Source organism: Urocitellus parryii, chromosome 4 (assembly GCF_045843805.1).
Source record: "Urocitellus parryii isolate mUroPar1 chromosome 4, mUroPar1.hap1, whole genome shotgun sequence".
NCBI lineage: Eukaryota > Metazoa > Chordata > Mammalia > Rodentia > Sciuridae > Urocitellus > Urocitellus parryii.
In genome coordinates, this window is record NC_135534.1 from 191,543,109 (window position 1) to 191,550,875 (window position 7,767).

The 7,767-nt window shown below is 45.7% G+C and overlaps 1 pseudogene; it reads left to right on the forward strand.

Moving 5' to 3' along the window:
- Window positions 1–1,411: 1,411 nt before the first annotated feature.
- LOC113186027 (DNA-directed RNA polymerases I, II, and III subunit RPABC4 pseudogene) lies at window positions 1,412–1,586 on the forward strand (annotated as a pseudogene).
- The last annotated feature ends 6,181 nt before the right edge of the window (window positions 1,587–7,767 follow it).

The window sequence follows — 7,767 nt, forward strand, 5'->3', positions numbered from 1 at the left end:
AAAACATTGGCTGGGCCAAACAAAACATCTGTGGACCAGAAGCTGTGAGACCTTGGTTTCTGCCTTCTTTATGTGCCATCGTCCTCTTTTTATTTAATCCTCTAGTGTCTGTGTGAGTACATTAAGGTTGCTATCAGTGGCCCTATATGAGGATGAGATTCAAAACAAACAAACAAACAAACAAACAAAAAACTACTAAAAACTCAGATGGTGGCAGCTCCCTGTAGGAACTGAGACTAAATCTGAAATTATAAACTGGATTCTCCCAAACTGGCTGTTTCTGAGATAGAATTCTTTCCTTCTCCAGCCCTCAGTTTCCCAGTTAACAAAACAGGTCAGGAAAACCCACCCTGTCTACAACTTTGAAGTCCTGAGTGAGAAAGTGTCTCCCAAACTGTGAAGTCTTGTGCATGTTCATGTAAAGGGCTGAGGTATCCCAATGCAATGAAAGAAAGGCACGTGCTTCTTTGAATCCTTCCCTTCTAAGGGGATCTTTGTAGATTTTAGACAGTTTTAACTCACATGCCAAATCCAAAGCATTGTTTTCAATGGCAAAAAATGTGAAATGACTTAAATGCCCATTGATGGAGGAATGGATAAACAGAGCATATAATCATCAGATTAAATGTTATCTGGCATTTAAAAAGAATTAACTGTGTGTGTACAAGAAATGACATGGATTGATCCTGGAAACAAGACTGAGTGACAAGAGCAATTTGCAGAATCAGTACAGTATGTTGACATCTATGTAAATCTTAAACCCCACCAAAAAATCTCTGCATTGTTCACGGATGCCTGCTTGTGTATTAAAGTATGTAATCATGGTGGGGAAGAGGCTCAGTTAATTCACGACAATGGCTGACTCTGGGTAGGAAGGGAGGGGGACAGGACCGGGTGGAATAAAAAAAAAAAAAAAAGCTTCAATTTGATCTGCAATTTAGAATTTCTTTTTTTAAAAAAATCTGAAGCAAATGCAACGGGTTGTTAATATCTGTGAATTCTAGATGGTGAGCATGGTTTCTGTTGTTTTCCAGATTTTTCTGCTTGAATTTTTTTTCATAAATGAAAGGAAGGAAGGAAGGAAAGAAGGAAAGGAAGAAGGTTGAGAGGGAAAGAAGAGCAGAAGGAGGGAGGGAGACCGCACGGTCCAAGTCATATCTGGAGCTGGGTTCAAGACTTTGGACCAGGGCTGGGGTGGTGGCCTGGTAGAGCACTCGCCTCACATGTGTGAGGCACTGGGTTCGATTCTCAGCACCACATAAAAATAAATGAATAAAATAAAGATCCATCAACAACTAAAAAAAAATTTTTTAAAAAAGACTTTGGACTAGTAATTGGCTGCAACACTGTGATACCTGGGGTTTTGTGTGGAAATTCGGGGAAAAGTTTCTGTGCTGTATAGACAATAGCAATGGACGCTCCTAAGGACATTGAACCCAAAGCAGCAGCCAATAATATATATCTGTGGAGAATGTCACACAGAAAATGAAATAAAATCCACGGATCCAATCAGATGCAGAGAATGTGGATACAGAATAATGTACAAGAAAAGAACCAAAAGATGGGTGGTTTTTGATGTTCGATGAAACATGGGAATTCAGAAGAATGTGTTCCTTTGTCCTTGGATTTGACCCTTTAATGTTTCTCATTATTGAATAGCTTTTGATTTAGCACACTTATGAATACAACTATGTGCATATGATTTCATTTTATTTCATTTTCCAAACCAAAGTGTGTTTAGGTATCAATAATTTGTATAAATATTTTTTTGTTTAATTAAATGACCTTTAATTTAAAAAACAATTCGAACCAATTTTACAACACGTGGAAGTTAAATGAACAACGGGCGCTATTCTTTGTGTACTGGGCTCTCACTGTCCACAGCTAAACCCACTCAACCTTCATCAAGTTGAGTGACCAAGAATTCTCTTCAGTTCTCAGTCTGCCAATGGTGAGGATCTCAGGCCAGTGAGTTTCTCTGATTATAAATGTCATTCTCTGCCAGCCATTGGCTCAGACTGTGGAAAGAAAAGAAGTTCAATGTCACCTCCAAATAACTGTCTTGACACATTTATTCCCCAGTGACTGTGAAATGCAAAGAGATCCCACTTGGGGTGTGGTAGGATCAGGGGCCCCATTAAAGCTCTTCAAATTTATACCAAGTTAGAAAGGGCAGCCCGTGGTCCCTACACCAACCAAGAAGAGTTTCTCCTCATTTGGGAATGAGTGGATTTTCCACTGGACACAGTCCTGGAGTCAAGAGAAACCATGAAGGTGACAAATGGGAGACTGGACTGTCGCTCTCAGAGCCTATTGAGTACCATCACCCCTTTAAGTTGCCCCTTATTGCACACCTGTCAGGTAGAGGCGAGGTGTCTTTCAGGGGGTAACATCTGCTAGTTTGGGTTCCTTGCTCCTCTCCTGTTGAGGAACACTCCTTTTCCTCTCCATGTGTTTCTGGTGGAGCCATTGATTACAGCACACAGTAAACCTCCATCACTGGTCACATGACCCAGGCATGGCCAATCATCCTGCTCCATTGTCCTGACAACAGTGATTCATGGGTTCAAGAAGGGAGCAGGTGGCCCAAGCAGGGTCTAGCAGGAACTTCTCTGGAACTGACAATCAGATGCTGAGAGAAAGAAGTGCTTTCTTGGGATTTGCTAAGCTGGGGCTGCTGTGGCCATGTCCCAGCTATAAAGAGAAGGCCTCTGCCATAGGAGGGAAAGAGACCAACGACGCAGAAAAAAAGACAGATGCAGAGGAGAGTCCGGGGGCTCAGGAGCAGTCTCAGTTCCAGATTCCGAGGCCCCGGCCCCTGCAGCTCTTGCTCTGTTTCAGTGGCCTACCTCACCGTATGCGGAAACCCCAGCACCAGTCAGTTCCTTTTTTCCCTACAAGTTGTGTTTCTGTTACTTACAACCAAAAAATTCAGACCATTACATCAGCACCTAAGACTCGCTGGACTCTCCCTAACCCTGTGCTAGCAGGGCCCTGTCAGTCTTGCCCACCACTGTTCCCGGGCACCAGCCATAGTCCCAGGCCCATAGTCATTTCTAAGGAAACTTCTGTTAATTGAATAAACAGCCCATGAGAATTGCATCGTAGAATCCTTACACAAACCCTGAGAGTGAGGCTTCATTGTCAGAAGCTCCAAATGGTGAGGCCAGAGCCCAAGTTCACCCAGCTCAAGAGTGGCAAAGGCCACTTTGGGATGTGACTTTTCCATTCCTATGGGTCTCCTGACCTCCACTCACACGGGGAACCAAAGCACAGACGTAATTCATTCGGCCCTTCTCAACCCCCAGCCCCTTGGCTGAGGAGACCCCGCGTGGGCCCACCACGAGCTGCACCTGTCCCACCACCTCCCACCTCCTCGGCCTCTCCTCTCAGCAGTGCCCAGGGGCCAGATGGAGCTTTCCTGCCTGGTGGTTCCTTCCTCCCCCGATTCTGTGCCTCTGTTCCAAGTTTCTGGTGAGTTACTGAATCCTCAGTTTCAAATCTTTTTCATATGCAAGTAGTTTATTCTCATTAAGAGAAATCCTATCTTCTGCTTGTTTAACTCTGTCAGTTAAATCCGTTAAGTTTATTTGTGTTTGCCCGGTGGTAATTTTTATTGAGAGAACATCTGAAACCCTCTGTGGGGAGGAAGTTGAAAAGCCTGTGGTGTGCCCCAACCCTGGTCCCGATTTTCCTGATGTCTCCACCACCCGGGGTGCCTTTTGCCATTCACAGGAGGCTGGCTACGGGCCACTCATCTTGGGGACCTTTTGAGTTTTGAATTTGTGCAGGGACGGTCTTGACCTTTGAGATCTCACATGAAGCGCTTTTCTGTTGGAAGAGGTCCCAGGAAGGACAGCCCTAAATAGTTCCTGAATGGTGTGGCAGCAGCAGACCAGACGAGTTCCTGTTTCCTACTTTCAGATGAAGGGAAGAGACCCAAAACTGGTTCCCCTGATGTGCTCGCGCCCTGGGCTGAGGTTCTCTGCACCCGCTGTAGCCAGACACACCTGCTTCATTCCCCGACTAGACGTGGAAAGACTTGAGTACAGGTTTTGTCTAATTAATTCATTATACCTCCAGTTTATCTTATAGTCTTACTATGGGAAACTCTGAATGAATGAATGAGGGGATGAATGGATGGATGCATGAATGAATGAATGGATGGATGGATGGATGGATGGAGGAGTGGATGGATGGTTCCTTGGACATCATCTTCTGTCCAAAGGGGCACAGTCAGCACATAACTGACAACCACGTGCGAATGGTCCTCCCAGTACAGGGAAGTGATTATCATCACATTCGCATCACTCCCATTTTATAAGTCTCTTTGACACTTATTTCCTTATCTTCATTTTCTTTAGGGAAAAAATATTCACCTAGTTAATCAAATTTTCCTGCGTTTTTTTTTATTCCAACACAAATTGCAATTTCCAAATGATGCAGAACAAAGATAAACACAATTACAAAACCAGGCAGCTCCAATAGATAAACTTCAGATTGTAGGTCAGAAAAAAAAAAAAAAAAACTTGAACTAAACTTTGCCTGTCGGTTCTCCTTGTTCCCACCCAGGTTTTTTAGGATCTCTTTTGACTTAAAAGAAGTTTGTGATAGTTGGATAGATTCTGCTGTGCAGTAGGCTGTCAAGATAGGTAGGGAAGCCAGGCGCAGTGGCACACGCCTGTAAAACCGGCGGCTCGGGAGGCTGAGGCAGGAGGATGGCGAGTTCAAAGCCAGCCTCAGCAAAAAGCGAGGTGCTAAGCAACTCAGTGAGACCCTGTCTCAAAATACAAAATAGGGCTGAGGATGTGGCTCAGTGACTGAGTGCCCCTGAGTTCAATCCCCAGTACCCATCAACAGAAAGATAGGTAGTGAGCTCCCTTGTAGGGGAGATAGACAAATGGAGTTGGGTCACTACCGGTGAGGACAATAGAACAGAAAATAACTAACTGGAGTATAGTGGAAAATGTGCAATAGGAATCCCAGAAATGACAAATTCAATTACAAAATTGATTGGCATAAAGGAATGGTGAAAATTGCATCAGATAAAGGGTTACACAGTCCTGAGAGTGAATCTTGGCTCCAGTGGTAGGTAGTTATGTGACCTGGAAAAAGTTACATAACTTCTCTGATTAAATGAGATGTAAATTACAAAGAACATATAGCACAGTGTCTGACACAAGAGTATGTTAAAGTAGATTAGCCTCCTTTATTTGTCCTAAGAGGACAAGAAGTAAAAGGTGGATTCCAAAATTAACCCCGAATCCCTCCCATCCCTGAACGCATACTCATTTGGGGAGTGACATTATCTTTTCCCCACCCCACCAAGGGGTAGAGTCTTGATTTGATTTGCTTTGTCTGATGAGACACTGGCAGAAATCACTACAGCACAGGTTTGAGAGTGTGCCTGGGGACCCAGACGTTGACCAGGTGAGAGAACCTGGTCTAACTTGCTGCATGGAGAGACAAGTTCTTCCTGCTCACTCTAGCCAATAGTTGAACGAGGCCCCAGGCCCCAGCAGCCTACCAGCTAGCTGACTGCAGAACTACCCACAGACTCATGGGCAATGACAAAGTGAGGATTATATGAAGCCACTTTGTTACACGGCAAATGCCAACTATTACAAGTAGACTGGAAAATTTATCTCATTAGAAATAATAGGGGTCAATAAGTAAAAAGAAACTGCTTTCCAGCAACTCACTTGATGGATGACTTTTAACTTAATAAGAGGGATCAACAAGCAAATGGAATTTGGCTTTGAGAAACTCACTTGATAGGTGAGTTCCAGACACGAGGGCCGTTGTGTGCATAGAAATAGCAGATCATAGCTGAATTGTCGGGCAGGCTTTTAGCCAGTTTAACCCGCTGAAATGCGTGTCATGCTTAGAACAATGAACTTGAGGGCCTGAGCGGTTAATGCTAAAAGAAACTTAGGCAGTATTTGTTCAAGTGCTGTGTTCCTGGAAACCCATCAGATCCTCCTGGGGAGGAGCCTGGCTGGGGACATCACTGTCACTCCCGCTCTGGGAGAGATTACTGTGGTCCCGCAGACAAGCAGAGAAATATTCAAACATTATTTAGATCCCACTTTAATATTACCTAAAAGTCACCATCCAGGGGCTTTGATGTCTTGGCTGGGTAGAAATAACACTTCCCTCATCAAAAAAGTTGTTTGATCCTTGAATTCTGTTTTTTTTTTTTTTCTTCTTCTTCTCTTTAGATATTAACTCAGAGCATGTGAGTCTCCCCTGGGATGGAGCCATGGAAGGGGGCAGTTGATTTAGTGAATGAAGTGATTTAACTTCATTATCATTGCAGCCCTGAAAGGAGCGACTGTCCCTTTCCTGTTGGCATTGCATGATTCCCGCCCTGCCCGCCTCTGTCCCCGCACAGCCCCCCACCAGTTCTCACACCCACCCTCGAGGATAACCGGATCCCACCCTCCAGCACCCCAGACACCAAAGTGATCTTTGTAAAGTATCAATCGCTGGTGATTTCCCTGCTCAGAAACCCTCAATGGCTCCCTCTTGCCTCAGCCACTGAGACCCTCTCTTCCCCCGTCCTATTAGAGGATAACCCACCCTCGAGGATAACCGGATCCCACCCTCCAGCACCCCAGACACCAAAGTGATCTTTGTAAAGTATCAATCGCTGGTGATTTCCCTGCTCAGAAACCCTCAATGGCTCCCTCTTGCCTCAGCCACTGAGACCCTCTCTTCCCCCGTCCTATTAGAGTCCTGGGGTTGTCATAAGAAGCACCCCAAACTGAGCGTGGACAACAGGAGCGGACAGTCTCAGATCCGGCAATCTGAAACCCAGGTGTAGGCAGGGCTGCTCCCTTCTGGAGACCAAGGGGGACTCAACCCTGTTCCTCTCTCCTAGCTTCTGGTAGCCTCAGGAAGCCTTGGCTTGAAGACCACCCTCCCTGTCTTCACACCCTCCTTCCTCTGGCTGTTTCTCTCTGTCCAACCCCCTGTGTATTGAGAAGCAGTCATGTTGGATCAGGACCCACCCGAAGGCCCCAGCCCTATTATCTTAAACACCTATTTCCAAATAAGGTCCTATTCATGGGACCTGGCAGGACAGGACTTCAACATCTTTGGGGAAGACACAGTTCAGCCCTAGCAGCTGTAGCAGCTGGTTGTCAAGGCCCTTCCTGGGTGGATCCCCAACTCCGTGTCCCTGGCTGAGCCTAGTGCCTTCCAGCTCTGGCTCTGGCACCATCGGGGGCCACTCATCATCATGCCTGGGCTCAAATTTCTATTCTCAGGCTACACAGCTGCTCTGAGCCTCAGTTTCTTCATCTTTAAAATGGGATAATAATGGCGCCAACTCAGGGGGTTGCTTTGAAGGTTAAATGAATTCGTGTCAATAAAGTCTTCTGAAGAGTGCCTGGCTCCGAAGTATTTGGACAAAATTCATTACTATTGGGGCTGGGGATACAGCTCAGTTGGTAGAGTGCTTGCCTTGCATGCACAAGGCCCTGGGTTCAAACGCCTGCACCCTCCAAAAAAATTCATTGCTATTGTTTTTAGGTTTTTTGTCCTCCCTTGCTTCTCCTCATTGAATGAAGTTTACCCTTTCACTGTCTCAAGAGGAGGTCGTAGCACCCTGAGGTCACTTTCCAAGTCCCCAGGATTAAAATCCAGACCTCAGGATGGGTGTAGGTCAGTGGTGGAGCGCTGGCCCAGCCTGCACCAGGCCCTGGGGTCAATCCCCAGAACCGGGGAGAAAACAAAACCCCCAAAGCCCAGACCTCTTTCCCC